Here is a 14434-nt window from a genome sequence, read left to right on the forward strand (position 1 = left end):
ATGCAATGTTTTCAAAGCAAACAGTCTCTGTTTAAGTAGACTTTCTTTCTCTGCCATTTTGGTAAATGTTTCTGGTGATGCAGACGCAGGCATTGCTTGTTACTGTTTCAATTAGTTATAAAATAGGAGGAGGGATAAAATTGACCCAGCTGGTGTTTGAACACAAAGCCTTTGAATGCTTTTGCTACATTCGTCTAGGACTCCAAGCCGCTATCCATTGCACTAGAGATCCGACCGGATTCAACACGGTGATCAGAGATTCACAAATAAAAAGATGACCTATCAGCTGTTGACCAACTTTATCAAGTTAATCGGACACTACCTTACATTTTGAACATTGAATTGGGTAAAAGATAATCAACAAACTACATGATACAGTTTGGGTAAGTCTTCTTAACCCTTGTCAAAGAATGTAGAAGACAGATGGGTATGTAATGACTTGATTAAGACTTTTTTGAAACATCTCTAATAGGACTCCCCATTCATTGGATCCTGAAAAGAGTATGCAATTGATATACCTTTTCTTTAACCAAGCCGCCTGAACAGGGACTTGAACCCTGGGCCCTCAGATTAAAAGTCTGATGCTCTCCCGACTGAGCTATCCAGGCTCGGAGAGGGCGCTCCACAAAATGACCTTATCAACATTTGGAAGTGTCCCAACTATCACTACGTTTCTTAAGATGGTTGCCGGTATTAAGTACTGAATACGCGGAATATAATAATGAATTGGTACTTCAAGCATTTGAAATCTCTTCAGTAAATTTAACCTTATTGTAAGTCCTGAAATTGCTACTATCTCATTTTTTTTGCTGACTTAGAATTCATATGCTTTTATTGACATTGTAAAATTAAGGAAGGGCCCAAAATCTTACTTCTGAGTAAATTACATTTTCATAAGTACAGCTGCCAATTTCCTCTTCTGCAAAGATTGCGTAACTTGAATAGTATCTATTTAAAATAGACTTCCTTTCACTGCCCTTTTTGGTGAAGCAGAAGCATGCATGCACTGCTTATTACTCTTTTAAACAGTTATGAAATAAATAGGGATAAAAGTGACTCTGGTGGGATTCGAACCCACAACCTTTGAACATCTTTTTTACATTCACCTAGAAGTCCAATGCGCTATCCATTGCGCCACAGAGCCAATACACTCTGATGAGGTGCAGAGATATTCTGAAATGAAATAATGTTGATCAGCTTTATAAAGTTCATTTGATACTATAACCATGGATTTATTTTGAATATTGAATTGGGGAAATTATATTCACCGTCTCAAGTTACATGATACCTTAGGTAAGTCTACGTACGACTTAAGTTTAGTCAAATGGCACATGATATATGAGGCAGATGTGCATTTCACAACTCCATGAAAGACGTTTTTGCAATTTTAGTAATGGAATATCTTATTCGTCATGCAGGGGAACACAAAAAGAGCATCCAATTAGAGTAATTTTTCTTTAAAGGAAGCAACCGCCTGAACAGGGACTTGAACCCTGGACCCTCAGATTAAAAGTCTGATGCTCTACCGACTGAGCTATCCAGGCTCTGCTATACTCTGTCTTAAAATCAGCTAAACAAATGTGGACGTACACTGACCTACACTCTGTGTATTAATATGGTTACATATATTAGCAATCAAATTTGTAGAGTTTAATAACAAATTGATGTTTTAACCCCTTCCATGCTCATGACGAGCTCAGCTCGTCGTGCAGTACACTTGTCGTGTGCTTATGACGAGCTGAGATCGTCATGAACAATGGATTTACAGATCATTCAGCACAGGAGGAAAATCTCCTGTAGCATTGAAGGTGTTAAGCATTTGAAATTTCAGCAGCACACGTAATCCATTTTAAATCCTGAAATTTGGACTATCTCATTTTCGGCTGACTTAGAAATCATGTGTCTAAAATGACATTGTGAAATCAATAAAGTGCCAAATAGTATTACTACCTACTAAATTACATACATTTTCAGCAGTATCTTGGGGAATTTCCTCTTGGGCATAGATTATGCAATGTTTTCAAAGCAAACAGTCTCTGTTTAAGTAGACTTTCTTTCTCTGCCATTTTGGTAAATGTTTCTGGTGATGCAGACGCAGGCATTGCTTGTTACTGTTTCAATTAGTTATAAAATAAGAGGAGGGATAAAATTGACCCAGCTGGTGTTTGAACACAAAGCCTTTGAATGCTTTTGCTACATTCGTCTAGGACTCCAAGCCGCTATCCATTGCACTAGAGATCCGACCTGATTCAACACGGTGATCAGAGATTCACAAATAAAAAGATGACCTATCAGCTGTTGACCAACTTTATCAAGTTAATCGGACACTACCTTACATTTTGAACATTGAATTGGGTAAAAGATAATCAACAAACTACATGATACAGTTTGGGTAAGTCTTCTTAACCCTTGTCAAAGAATGTAGAAGACAGATGGGTATGTAATGACTTGATTAAGACTTTTTTGAAACATCTCTAATAGGACTCCCCATTCATTGGATCCTGAAAAGAGTATGCAATTGATATACCTTTTCTTTAACCAAGCCGCCTGAACAGGGACTTGAACCCTGGGCCCTCAGATTAAAAGTCTGATGCTCTCCCGACTGAGCTATCCAGGCTCGGAGAGGGCGCTCCACAAAATGACCTTATCAACATTTGGAAGTGTCCCAACTATCACTACGTTTCTTAAGATGGTTGCCGGTATTAAGTACTGAATACGCGGAATATAATAATGAATTGGTACTTCAAGCATTTGAAATCTCTTCAGTAAATTTAACCTTATTGTAAGTCCTGAAATTGCTACTATCTCATTTTTTTTGCTGACTTAGAATTCATATGCTTTTATTGACATTGTAAAATTAAGGAAGGGCCCAAAATCTTACTTCTGAGTAAATTACATTTTCATAAGTACCGCTGCCAATTTCCTCTTCTGCAAAGATTGCGTAACTTGAATAGTATCTATTTAAAATAGACTTCCTTTCACTGCCCTTTTTGGTGAAGCAGAAGCATGCATGCACTGCTTATTACTCTTTTAAACAGTTATGAAATAAATAGGGATAAAAGTGACTCTGGTGGGATTCGAACCCACAACCTTTGAACATCTTTTTTACATTCACCTAGAAGTCCAATGCGCTATCCATTGCGCCACAGAGCCAATACACTCTGATGAGGTGCAGAGATATTCTGAAATGAAATAATGTTGATCAGCTTTATAAAGTTCATTTGATACTATAACCATGGATTTATTTTGAATATTGAATTGGGGAAATTATATTCACCGTCTCAAGTTACATGATACCTTAGGTAAGTCTACGTACGACTTAAGTTTAGTCAAATGGCACATGATATATGAGGCAGATGTGCATTTCACAACTCCATGAAAGACGTTTTTGCAATTTTAGTAATGGAATATCTTATTCGTCATGCAGGGGAACACAAAAAGAGCATCCAATTAGAGTAATTTTTCTTTAAAGGAAGCAACCGCCTGAACAGGGACTTGAACCCTGGACCCTCAGATTAAAAGTCTGATGCTCTACCGACTGAGCTATCCAGGCTCTGCTATACTCTGTCTTAAAATCAGCTAAACAAATGTGGACGTACACTCACCTACACTCTGTGTATTAATATGGTTACATATATTAGCAATCAAATTTGTAGAGTTTAATAACAAATTGATGTTTTAACCCCTTCCATGCTCATGACGAGCTCAGCTCGTCGTGCAGTACACTTGTCGTGTGCTTATGACGAGCTGAGATCGTCATGAACAATGGATTTACAGATCATTCAGCACAGGAGGAACATCTCCTGTAGCATTGAAGGTGTTAAGCATTTGAAATTTCAGCAGCACACGTAATCCATTTTAAATCCTGAAATTTGGACTATCTCATTTTCGGCTGACTTAGAAATCATGTGTCTAAAATGACCTTGTGAAATCAATAAAGTGCCAAATACTATTACTACCTACTAAATTACATCCATTTTCAGCGGTTTCTTTGGGAACTTCCTCTTGGGCATAGATTATGCAATGTTTTCAAAGCAAACAGTCTCTGTTTAAGTAGACTTTCTTTCACTGCCATTTTGGTAAATGTTTCTGGTGATGCAGACGCAGGCATTGCTTGTTACTGTTTCAATTAGTTATAAAATAGGAGGAGGGATAAAATTGACCCAGCTGGTGTTTGAACACAAAGCCTTTGAATGCTTTTGCTACATTCGTCTAGGACTCCAAGCCGCTATCCATTGCACTAGAGATCCGACCTGATTCAACACGGTGATCAGAGATTCACAAATAAAAAGATGACCTATCAGCTGTTGACCAAGTTTATCAAGTTAATCGGACACTACCTTACATTTTGAACATTGAATTGGGTAAAAGATAATCAACAAACTACATGATACAGTTTGGGTAAGTCTTCTTAACCCTTGTCAAAGAATGTAGAAGACAGATGGGTATGTAATGACTTGATTAAGACTTTTTTGAAACATCTCTAATAGGACTCCCCATTCATTGGATCCTGAAAAGAGTATGCAATTGATATACCTTTTCTTTAACCAAGCCGCCTGAACAGGGACTTGAACCCTGGGCCCTCAGATTAAAAGTCTGATGCTCTCCCGACTGAGCTATCCAGGCTCAGAGAGGTCGCTCCACAAAATGACCTTATCAACATTTGGAGGTGTCCCAACTATCACTACGTTTCTTAAGATGGTTGCCGGTATTAAGTACTGAATACGCGGAATATAATAATGAATTGGTACTTCAAGCATTTGAAATCTCTTCAGTAAATTTAACCTTATTGTAAGTCCTGAAATTGCTACTATCTCAATTTTTTTTGCTGACTTAGAATTCATAATTTTTTATTGACATTGTAAAATTAAGGAAGGGCCCAAAATCTTACTTCTGAGTAAATTACATTTTCATAAGTACAGCTGCCAATTTCCTCTTCTGCACAGATTGCGTAACTTGAATAGTATCTATTTAAAATAGACTTCCTTTCACTGCCCTTTTTGGTGAAGCAGAAGCATGTATGCACTGTTTATTACTCTTTTAAACAGTTATGAAATAAATAGAGATAAAACTGACTCTGGTGGGATTCGAACCCACAACCTTTGAATATCTTTTTTACATTCACCTAGAAGTCCAATGCGCTATCCATTGCGCCACAGAGCCAATACGCTCTGATGAGGTGCAGAGATATTCTGAAATGAAATAATGTTGATCAGCTTTATAAAGTTCATTTGATACTATAACCATGGATTTATTTTGAATATTGAATTGGGGAAATTATATTCACCGTCTCAAGTTACATGATACCTTAGGTAAATCTACGTACGACTTAAGTTTAGTCAAATGGCACATGATATATGAGGCAGATGTGCATTTCACAACTCCATGAAAGACGTTTTTGCAATTTTAGTAATGGAATATCTTATTCGTCATGCAGGGGAACACAAAAAGAGCTTCCAATTAGAGTAATTTTTCTTTAAAGGAAGCACCCGCCTGAACAGGGACTTGAACCCTGGACCCTCAGATTAAAAGTCTGTTGCTCTACCGACTGAGCTATCCAGGCTCTGCTATACTCTGTCTTAAAATCAGCTAAACAAATGTGGACGTACACTGACCTACACTCTGTGTATTAATATGGTTACATATATTAGCAATCAAATTTGTAGAGTTTAATAACAAATTGATGTTTTAACCCCTTCCATGCTCATGACGAGCTCAGCTCGTCGTGCAGTACACTTGTCGTGTGCTTATGACGAGCTGAGCTCGTCATGAACAATGGATTTACAGATCATTCAGCACAGGAGGAAAATCTCCTGTAGCATTGAAGGTGTTAAGCATTTGAAATTTCAGCAGCACACGTAATCCATTTTAAATCCTGAAATTTGTACTATCTCATTTTCGGCTGACTTAGAAATCATGTGTCTAAAATGACATTGTGAAATCAATAAAGTGCCAAATACTATTACTACCTACTAAATTACATTTTCAGCAGTATCTTTGGGAATTTCCTCTTGGGCATAGATTATGCAATGTTTTCAAAGCAAACAGTCTCTGTTTAAGTAGACTTTCTTTCTCTGCCATTTTGGTAAATGTTTCTGGTGATGCAGACGCAGGCATTGCTTGTTACTGTTTCAATTAGTTATAAAATAAGAGGAGGGATAAAATTGACCCAGCTGGTGTTTGAACACAAAGCCTTTGAATGCTTTTGCTACATTCGTCTAGGACTCCAAGCCGCTATCCATTGCACTAGAGATCCGACCTGATTCAACACGGTGATCAGAGATTCACAAATAAAAAGATGACCTATCAGCTGTTGACCAACTTTATCAAGTTAATCGGACACTACCTTACATTTTGAACATTGAATTGGGTAAAAGATAATCAACAAACTACATGATACAGTTTGGGTAAGTCTTCTTATCCCTTGTCAAAGAATGTAGAAGACAGATGGGTATGTAATGACTTGATTAAGACTTTTTTGAAACATCTCTAATAGGACTCCCCATTCATTGGATCCTGAAAAGAGTATGCAATTGATATACCTTTTCTTTAACCAAGCCACCTGAACAGGGACTTGAACCCTGGGCCCTCAGATGAAAAGTCTGATGCTCTCCCGACTGAGCTATCCAGGCTCAGAGAGGTCGCTCCACAAAATGACCTTATCAACATTTGGAGGTGTCCCAACTATCACTACGTTTCTTAAGATGGTTGCCGGTATTAAGTACTGAATACGCGGAATATAATAATGAATTGGTACTTCAAGCATTTGAAATCTCTTCAGTAAATTTAACCTTATTGTAAGTCCTGAAATTGCTACTATCTCATTTTTTTTGCTGACTTAGAAGTCATATGTTTTTATTGACATTGTAAAATTAAGGAAGGGCCCAAAATCTTACTTCTGAGTAAATTACATTTTCATAAGTACAGCTGCCAATTTCCTCTTCTGCAAAGATTGCGTAATTTGAATAGTATCTATTTAAAATAGACTTCCTTTCACTGCCCTTTTTCGTGAAGCAGAAGCATGCATGCACTGTTTATTACTCTTTTAAACAGTTATGAAATAAATAGGGATAAAACTGACTCTGGTGGGATTCGAACCCACAACCTTTGAATATCTTTTTTACATTCACCTAGAAGTCCAATGTGCTATCCATTGCGCCACACAGCCAATACGCTCTGATCTCCACTAATCTCCTGAGGCACAGCCGGGAGCCACGCTCTTACTGTTCTTTTTTAAAATTGAATTGTGTTCTATTCTTTTTAAATCCTTGTTATTTACCTGACACTCGAGCCCCTGCACAGCGGATCCAGCGCTGCAGAGGGCGAGGCTGGGCTTGATTGAACCGCCGCCTTCCTCGCGGTGCACAGGCCACGCCCACTTATTTAGGCCACGCCCCCCCGCTCGCCAGCATACTTAAAGCGCTGATAACAAGCGCTGCTGGACTCCACTAATCTCCTGAGGCACAGCCGGGAGCCACGCTCTTACTGTTCTTTTTTAAAATTGAATTGTGTTCTATTTTTTTTAAATCCTTGTTATTTACCTGACACTCGAGCCCCTGCACAGCGGATCCAGCGCTGCAGAGGGCGAGGCTGGGCTTGATTGAACCGCCGCCTTCCTCGCGGTGCACAGGCCACGCCCACTTATTTAGGCCACGCCCCCCCCGCTCGCCAGCATACTTAAAGCGCTGATAACAAGCGCTGCTGGACTCCACTAATCTCCTGAGGCACAGCCGGGAGCCACGCTCTTACTGTTCTTTTTTAAAATTGAATTGTGTTCTATTCTTTTTAAATCCTTGTTATTTACCTGACACTCGAGCCCCTGCACAGCGGATCCAGCGCTGCAGAGGGCGAGGCTGGGCTTGATTGAACCGCCGCCTTCCTCGCGGTGCACAGGCCACGCCCACTTATTTAGGCCACGCCCCTTCCTTCACCAATCCTCTACCAGCATATAGGATGTGTCCATACCGGAAGCGCAGCGGACGAGCGCAGCGGGCGCGCCGCCTGCGCGCCGAAGGCGCGCCTAAGGCAAGCCCGTCTGCGCCCGTCCGCGACCGGACGGGGCCCGGGCCATGTCACTCTGCCCAATCTACTACCCTCACTCCCAGGGACTTGATTGCCCTACATTCACTGAGGTCACTGGATACCACCAGCTCCACATGCCTGCAACAACTAGGTATTTATCAACCCCGGAGTACCTTTCCTGAGCTACAGTCCCTCCCGTCCCTTCTCACTTCCGAACCCTCAGCTTATCCTTCTCCTCCTAAACCCCCACTTGCTCAGGCACCCGCCAATATGGAATTGGCGGTTATGTACCTTAATACTCGTTCACTTGTCAGACACCAACTTGACATCTTCCACCTCCTAGACTCGGACCGACCCGATATTCTTCTCCTAACCGAGACTTGGCTGACTGAGGACTCCTCCCCTGACATCCTAGCAGCCACCCCTCCAGGGTATTATATACTTCATGCCAATAGGCCTGCGGGCAAACTAGGAGGCGGCGTAGCCGCCATTATCAATCTCTCCCTCAGGTTCACTTCCCTTTCCCTCCTCAACATCCCTCAGGTGGACTGTCTGGGAATCAGACTTGAATCTTCTGTCTCCCCTCTTACCTGCGTTTTGGTTTACCGTCCTCCACAATCTATGCCCAATTTCTATTCGAACTTTGGTGACCTGCTCTCTCAGCTCACCATCAACAATTCTAAACTCCTAGTCCTGGGAGACTTCAATTACTGGCCGGCAGATACCCATGAAAGCCCTCAATCCCTGGCTTTCACCGATCTTTTAACTGGGCTTAACGGTACCCAACACATTCATCTACCCACTCACTCCAAGGGACACACCCTTGACCAGGTGTGGACCTATAACCTTGAAATCAAGTCGCTCACGATCTCACCTTGTCACTGGTCCGACCACCATTTAATTTCTTTTCTCCTCTTGGTTCCTCCCCCGCCCCCGCGCAGCCGAGGCCCTAGCCTCCAAGCTCGCAACTGGAACAAAGCAGACCTTGACCTATTCCTCACCTCTCTATCACCCTCGGCTTTGGTCACTCTAGGCCCCATCGACTCCCAAGAAGCTGCACTAGTCGACTGGCTAGAACAGGCCAGCGACAAGGTTGCTCCCCTTAAACTAATAAAATCCAAGCGCCCCCACGACGCACATCGATGGTTTTCTGATAGTCTTAAAACCTTAAAACTTGGTCTCCGCCAGGCCGAACGCCGCTGGCGCAGAAACTATGACCCTGTAAAGAAACAACTCTTCCTAAAATTATTGGGAGAATACAAACTAGCCATATCAGCTGCAAAAACTGCTTACTTTTCCACCAAAATCCTTAACTCTGCGCAGAAATCAAAAGATATTTTCGCAATCGTTGACGAGCTCTCACACCCGGATAGGGTAACTCTCAAACCCCTTCCGTCTCAAGCACTCTGTGACTCCCTCAACGGTTTCTTTATAGAAAAAATTATCAAAATCAAAAACAGCATCTCCTCCACTCCCCCGGCTGCACCCTCAACTGAGGCTGCACCCTCTGTCAACCCTCAATCCTTGACTCAGTTCCCCCCGATATCAGAAGAAGTCTTCATTAGTCTACTTAAAAAAGTCTCCTCTGGTTCCCCCACAGATTGCTGCCCCCCCGCGATTCTCCGGGCTGCCTTCTCAGCCTGTCCCACCCCTCCACTGGCCCTTTTGAACAACTCCCTCCTGCTCGGCGAAGTTCCCAGTCAGTTTAAGAACGCGGAAGTAGTACCCATCTTGAAGAAACCCAGCGCCGATCCTACAATTATGGCCAACTTCCGTCCCATTTCCCTCCTTCCCTACCTTAGCAAGGTACTTGAGTCATATGTCACCAACATCCTCAGCTCCTTCGTTGAGGACTCCAACTTTCTGGACCCTCAACAGGCTGGGTTCAGACCAGCCTACTCAACCGAGGCGGTCATTCTCTCTGTAATGGAGGAACTCCGCAGAGGTGCTGACTCTAACGCCAGCCAAGCCTTAATCCTCCTGGACCTGTCGGCAGCCTTTGACACGGTCGACCACTCCATCTTGGTCGACCGTGTCAAGGAGGCTGGTATTGGAGGGACGGCCCTTGACTGGGTTCGTTCCTTTTTGACGAACCGCCACCAATCTGTTCGAATCTCCCAATTCTCGGCGGATAGGATGAAACTCACCTGCGGAGTCCCGCAGGGCTCGTCTTTGTCCCCCCTCCTTTTTAATCTATACCTTACCCCCCTGATCCGCTCCCTCCGGGGCAGGAATGTCACTGCATTTAATTATGCAGATGACATCCAGCTCATCTTCAACCTTGACTCGCAGGAAGCGGCCCAGGATTTCCAGTCCACCCTCTGCCATATCAGTGACTGGATGGGCGCTCACCACCTTAAGCTCAACCCCGACAAGACGGAGCTCGTTCTTGTCGGAGGCTCAGCCAACCCATGGAACTCCACCTTTTGGCCCCTTTCCCTCGGCCCCCCTCCTAGTCCCGCCGAAAAAGTAAAAAGCCTAGGGGTCTACATTTCACAAGATCTTTCCATGAACCATCAGATCAGTGCCACAGTATCCTCCTGCTTCCACCAGCTCAGGAAAATCCGGAAAATAGCTCACTTCCTGACCACTGAAGCTCTCACCTTGGCGCTGCTGGCGCTAGTCATCTCCCGGATTGACTACGCCAACGCCCTATACGCTGGCATTCCGCAATACCAAATAAAGAGACTTCAGTTAATCCAGAATCAGGCTGCCCGTCTCATCTACCGTCAGCCAAAACATCACCACGTCCGTCCCCTCCTTAAAGCCCTTCATTGGCTTCCTGTGTCGGAACGCTGGAAGTTCAAACTTGGCTGCCTAACCCATAAATCCCTGGCTGGCATCGGCCCCTCTTTCATCTCCTCTCTTCTTCATCCGTACGCCCCCCCCAGACACCTCCGCTCCTCCCATCACGCCCTTCTCCAGACACCTAGGTTCAGGCGAAAAAAGCACGGAGGCCTTAGATTCTCCTTCCTGGCCCCCTCACTCTGGAACTCTCTACCTCTAGACCTCAGACTCTCCTCTTCTTACCTTCACTTTCGGTCTCTCCTAAAAACTCACCTTTTCCGTGGTGTCTATACATAATGCTCTCCTTTCTCCCCTCTCTGCCTCTTCATGGGTTAGTGATCAGCGCCAAGAAACCGTCCGGTGAACGCAGCGCTCTACAAATCCTTTTTACATTACATTACATTAGGTGCAGAGATATTCTGAAATGAAATAATGTTGATCAGCTTTATAAAGTTCATTTGATACTATAACCATGGATTTATTTTGAATATTGAATTGGGGAAATTATATTCACCGTCTCAAGTTACATGATACCTTAGGTAAGTCTACGTACGACTTAAGTTTAGTCAAATGGCACATGATATATGAGGCAGATGTGCATTTCACAACTCCATGAAAGACGTTTTTGCAATTTTAGTAATGGAATATCTTATTCGTCATGCAGGGGAACACAAAAAGAGCATCCAATTAGAGTAATTTTTCTTTAAAGGAAGCAACCGCCTGAACAGGGACTTGAACCCTGGACCCTCAGATTAAAAGTCTGATGCTCTACCGACTGAGCTATCCAGGCTCTGCTATACTCTGTCTTAAAATCAGCTAAACAAATGTGGACGTACACTGACCTACACTCTATGTATTAATATGGTTACATATATTAGCAATCAAATTTGTAGAGTTTAATAACAAATTGATGTTTTAACCCCTTCCATGCTCATGACGAGCTCAGCTCTTCGTGCAGTACACTTGTCGTGTGCTTATGACGAGCTGAGCTCGTCATGAACAATGGATTTACAGATCATTCAGCACAGGAGGAAAATCTCCTGTAGCATTGAAGGTGTTAAGCATTTGAAATTTCAGCAGCACACGTAATCCATTTTAAATCCTGAAATTTGTACTATCTCATTTTCGGCTGACTTAGAAATCATGTGTTTAAAATGACATTGTGAAATCAATAAAGTGCCAAATAGTATTACTACCTACTAAATTACATACATTTTCAGCAGTATCTTGGGGAATTTCCTCTTGGGCATAGATTATGCAATGTTTTCAAAGCAAACAGTCTCTGTTTAAGTAGACTTTCTTTCTCTGCCATTTTGGTAAATGTTTCTGGTGATGCAGACGCAGGCATTGCTTGTTACTGTTTCAATTAGTTATAAAATAGGAGGAGGGATAAAATTGACCCAGCTGGTGTTTGAACACAAAGCCTTTGAATGCTTTTGCTACATTCGTCTAGGACTCCAAGCCGCTATCCATTGCACTAGAGATCCGACCGGATTCAACACGGTGATCAGAGATTCACAAATAAAAAGATGACCTATCAGCTGTTGACCAACTTTATCAAGTTAATCGGACACTACCTTACATTTTGAACATTGAATTGGGTAAAAGATAATCAACAAACTACATGATACAGTTTGGGTAAGTCTTCTTAACCCTTGTCAAAGAATGTAGAAGACAGATGGGTATGTAATGACTTGATTAAGACTTTTTTGAAACATCTCTAATAGGACTCCCCATTCATTGGATCCTGAAAAGAGTATGCAATTGATATACCTTTTCTTTAACCAAGCCGCCTGAACAGGGACTTGAACCCTGGGCCCTCAGATTAAAAGTCTGATGCTCTCCCGACTGAGCTATCCAGGCTCGGAGAGGGCGCTCCACAAAATGACCTTATCAACATTTGGAAGTGTCCCAACTATCACTACGTTTCTTAAGATGGTTGCCGGTATTAAGTACTGAATACGCGGAATATAATAATGAATTGGTACTTCAAGCATTTGAAATCTCTTCAGTAAATTTAACCTTATTGTAAGTCCTGAAATTGCTACTATCTCATTTTTTTTGCTGACTTAGAATTCATATGCTTTTATTGACATTGTAAAATTAAGGAAGGGCCCAAAATCTTACTTCTGAGTAAATTACATTTTCATAAGTACAGCTGCCAATTTCCTCTTCTGCAAAGATTGCGTAACTTGAATAGTATCTATTTAAAATAGACTTCCTTTCACTGCCCTTTTTGGTGAAGCAGAAGCATGCATGCACTGCTTATTACTCTTTTAAACAGTTATGAAATAAATAGGGATAAAAGTGACTCTGGTGGGATTCGAACCCACAACCTTTGAACATCTTTTTTACATTCACCTAGAAGTCCAATGCGCTATCCATTGCGCCACAGAGCCAATACACTCTGATGAGGTGCAGAGATATTCTGAAATGAAATAATGTTGATCAGCTTTATAAAGTTCATTTGATACTATAACCATGGATTTATTTTGAATATTGAATTGGGGAAATTATATTCACCGTCTCAAGTTACATGATACCTTAGGTAAGTCTACGTACGACTTAAGTTTAGTCAAATGGCACATGATATATGAGGCAGATGTGCATTTCACAACTCCATGAAAGACGTTTTTGCAATTTTAGTAATGGAATATCTTATTCGTCATGCAGGGGAACACAAAAAGAGCATCCAATTAGAGTAATTTTTCTTTAAAGGAAGCAACCGCCTGAACAGGGACTTGAACCCTGGACCCTCAGATTAAAAGTCTGATGCTCTACCGACTGAGCTATCCAGGCTCTGCTATACTCTGTCTTAAAATCAGCTAAACAAATGTGGACGTACACTGACCTACACTCTGTGTATTAATATGGTTACATATATTAGCAATCAAATTTGTAGAGTTTAATAACAAATTGATGTTTTAACCCCTTCCATGCTCATGACGAGCTCAGCTCGTCGTGCAGTACACTTGTCGTGTGCTTATGACGAGCTGAGATCGTCATGAACAATGGATTTACAGATCATTCAGCACAGGAGGAAAATCTCCTGTAGCATTGAAGGTGTTAAGCATTTGAAATTTCAGCAGCACACGTAATCCATTTTAAATCCTGAAATTTGGACTATCTCATTTTCGGCTGACTTAGAAATCATGTGTCTAAAATGACATTGTGAAATCAATAAAGTGCCAAATAGTATTACTACCTACTAAATTACATACATTTTCAGCAGTATCTTGGGGAATTTCCTCTTGGGCATAGATTATGCAATGTTTTCAAAGCAAACAGTCTCTGTTTAAGTAGACTTTCTTTCTCTGCCATTTTGGTAAATGTTTCTGGTGATGCAGACGCAGGCATTGCTTGTTACTGTTTCAATTAGTTATAAAATAGGAGGAGGGATAAAATTGACCCAGCTGGTGTTTGAACACAAAGCCTTTGAATGCTTTTGCTACATTCGTCTAGGACTCCAAGCCGCTATCCATTGCACTAGAGATCCGACCGGATTCAACACGGTGATCAGAGATTCACAAATAAAAAGATGACCTATCAGCTGTTGACCAACTTTATCAAGTTAATCGGACACTACCTTACATTTTGAACATTGAATTGGGTAAAAGATAATCAA

General features: G+C 41.7%; 8 non-coding genes across 8 annotated transcripts; all 8 read right to left on the bottom strand.

Moving 5' to 3' along the window:
• Positions 1-1053: 1053 nt before the first annotated feature.
• On the bottom strand, positions 1054-1144 carry TRNAR-UCU (transfer RNA arginine (anticodon UCU)). The gene is given in 2 exon segments: positions 1054-1089; positions 1108-1144. It is a non-coding gene; the product is annotated as a tRNA-Arg (tRNA).
• Positions 1145-1471: 327 nt separating this feature from the next.
• TRNAK-UUU (transfer RNA lysine (anticodon UUU)) lies at positions 1472-1544 on the bottom strand. Its single transcript has one exon. It is a non-coding gene; the product is annotated as a tRNA-Lys (tRNA).
• Positions 1545-3062: 1518 nt separating this feature from the next.
• Positions 3063-3153, bottom strand: TRNAR-UCU (transfer RNA arginine (anticodon UCU)). Its single transcript is given in 2 exon segments — positions 3063-3098; positions 3117-3153. It is a non-coding gene; the product is annotated as a tRNA-Arg (tRNA).
• A 327-nt stretch (positions 3154-3480) lies between these two features.
• Positions 3481-3553, bottom strand: TRNAK-UUU (transfer RNA lysine (anticodon UUU)). Its single transcript has one exon. It is a non-coding gene; the product is annotated as a tRNA-Lys (tRNA).
• A 1519-nt stretch (positions 3554-5072) lies between these two features.
• On the bottom strand, positions 5073-5163 carry TRNAR-UCU (transfer RNA arginine (anticodon UCU)). Its single transcript is given in 2 exon segments — positions 5073-5108; positions 5127-5163. It is a non-coding gene; the product is annotated as a tRNA-Arg (tRNA).
• Positions 5164-11526: 6363 nt separating this feature from the next.
• TRNAK-UUU (transfer RNA lysine (anticodon UUU)) lies at positions 11527-11599 on the bottom strand. Its single transcript has one exon. It is a non-coding gene; the product is annotated as a tRNA-Lys (tRNA).
• Positions 11600-13117: 1518 nt separating this feature from the next.
• Positions 13118-13208, bottom strand: TRNAR-UCU (transfer RNA arginine (anticodon UCU)). Its single transcript is given in 2 exon segments — positions 13118-13153; positions 13172-13208. It is a non-coding gene; the product is annotated as a tRNA-Arg (tRNA).
• A 327-nt stretch (positions 13209-13535) lies between these two features.
• Positions 13536-13608, bottom strand: TRNAK-UUU (transfer RNA lysine (anticodon UUU)). The gene has a single exon. It is a non-coding gene; the product is annotated as a tRNA-Lys (tRNA).
• Between the last annotated feature and the right edge of the window lie 826 nt (positions 13609-14434).

This window comes from Lissotriton helveticus, chromosome 1_1 (genome assembly GCF_964261635.1).
Source record: "Lissotriton helveticus chromosome 1_1, aLisHel1.1, whole genome shotgun sequence".
NCBI classification, from domain to species: Eukaryota; Metazoa; Chordata; class Amphibia; order Caudata; family Salamandridae; genus Lissotriton; species Lissotriton helveticus.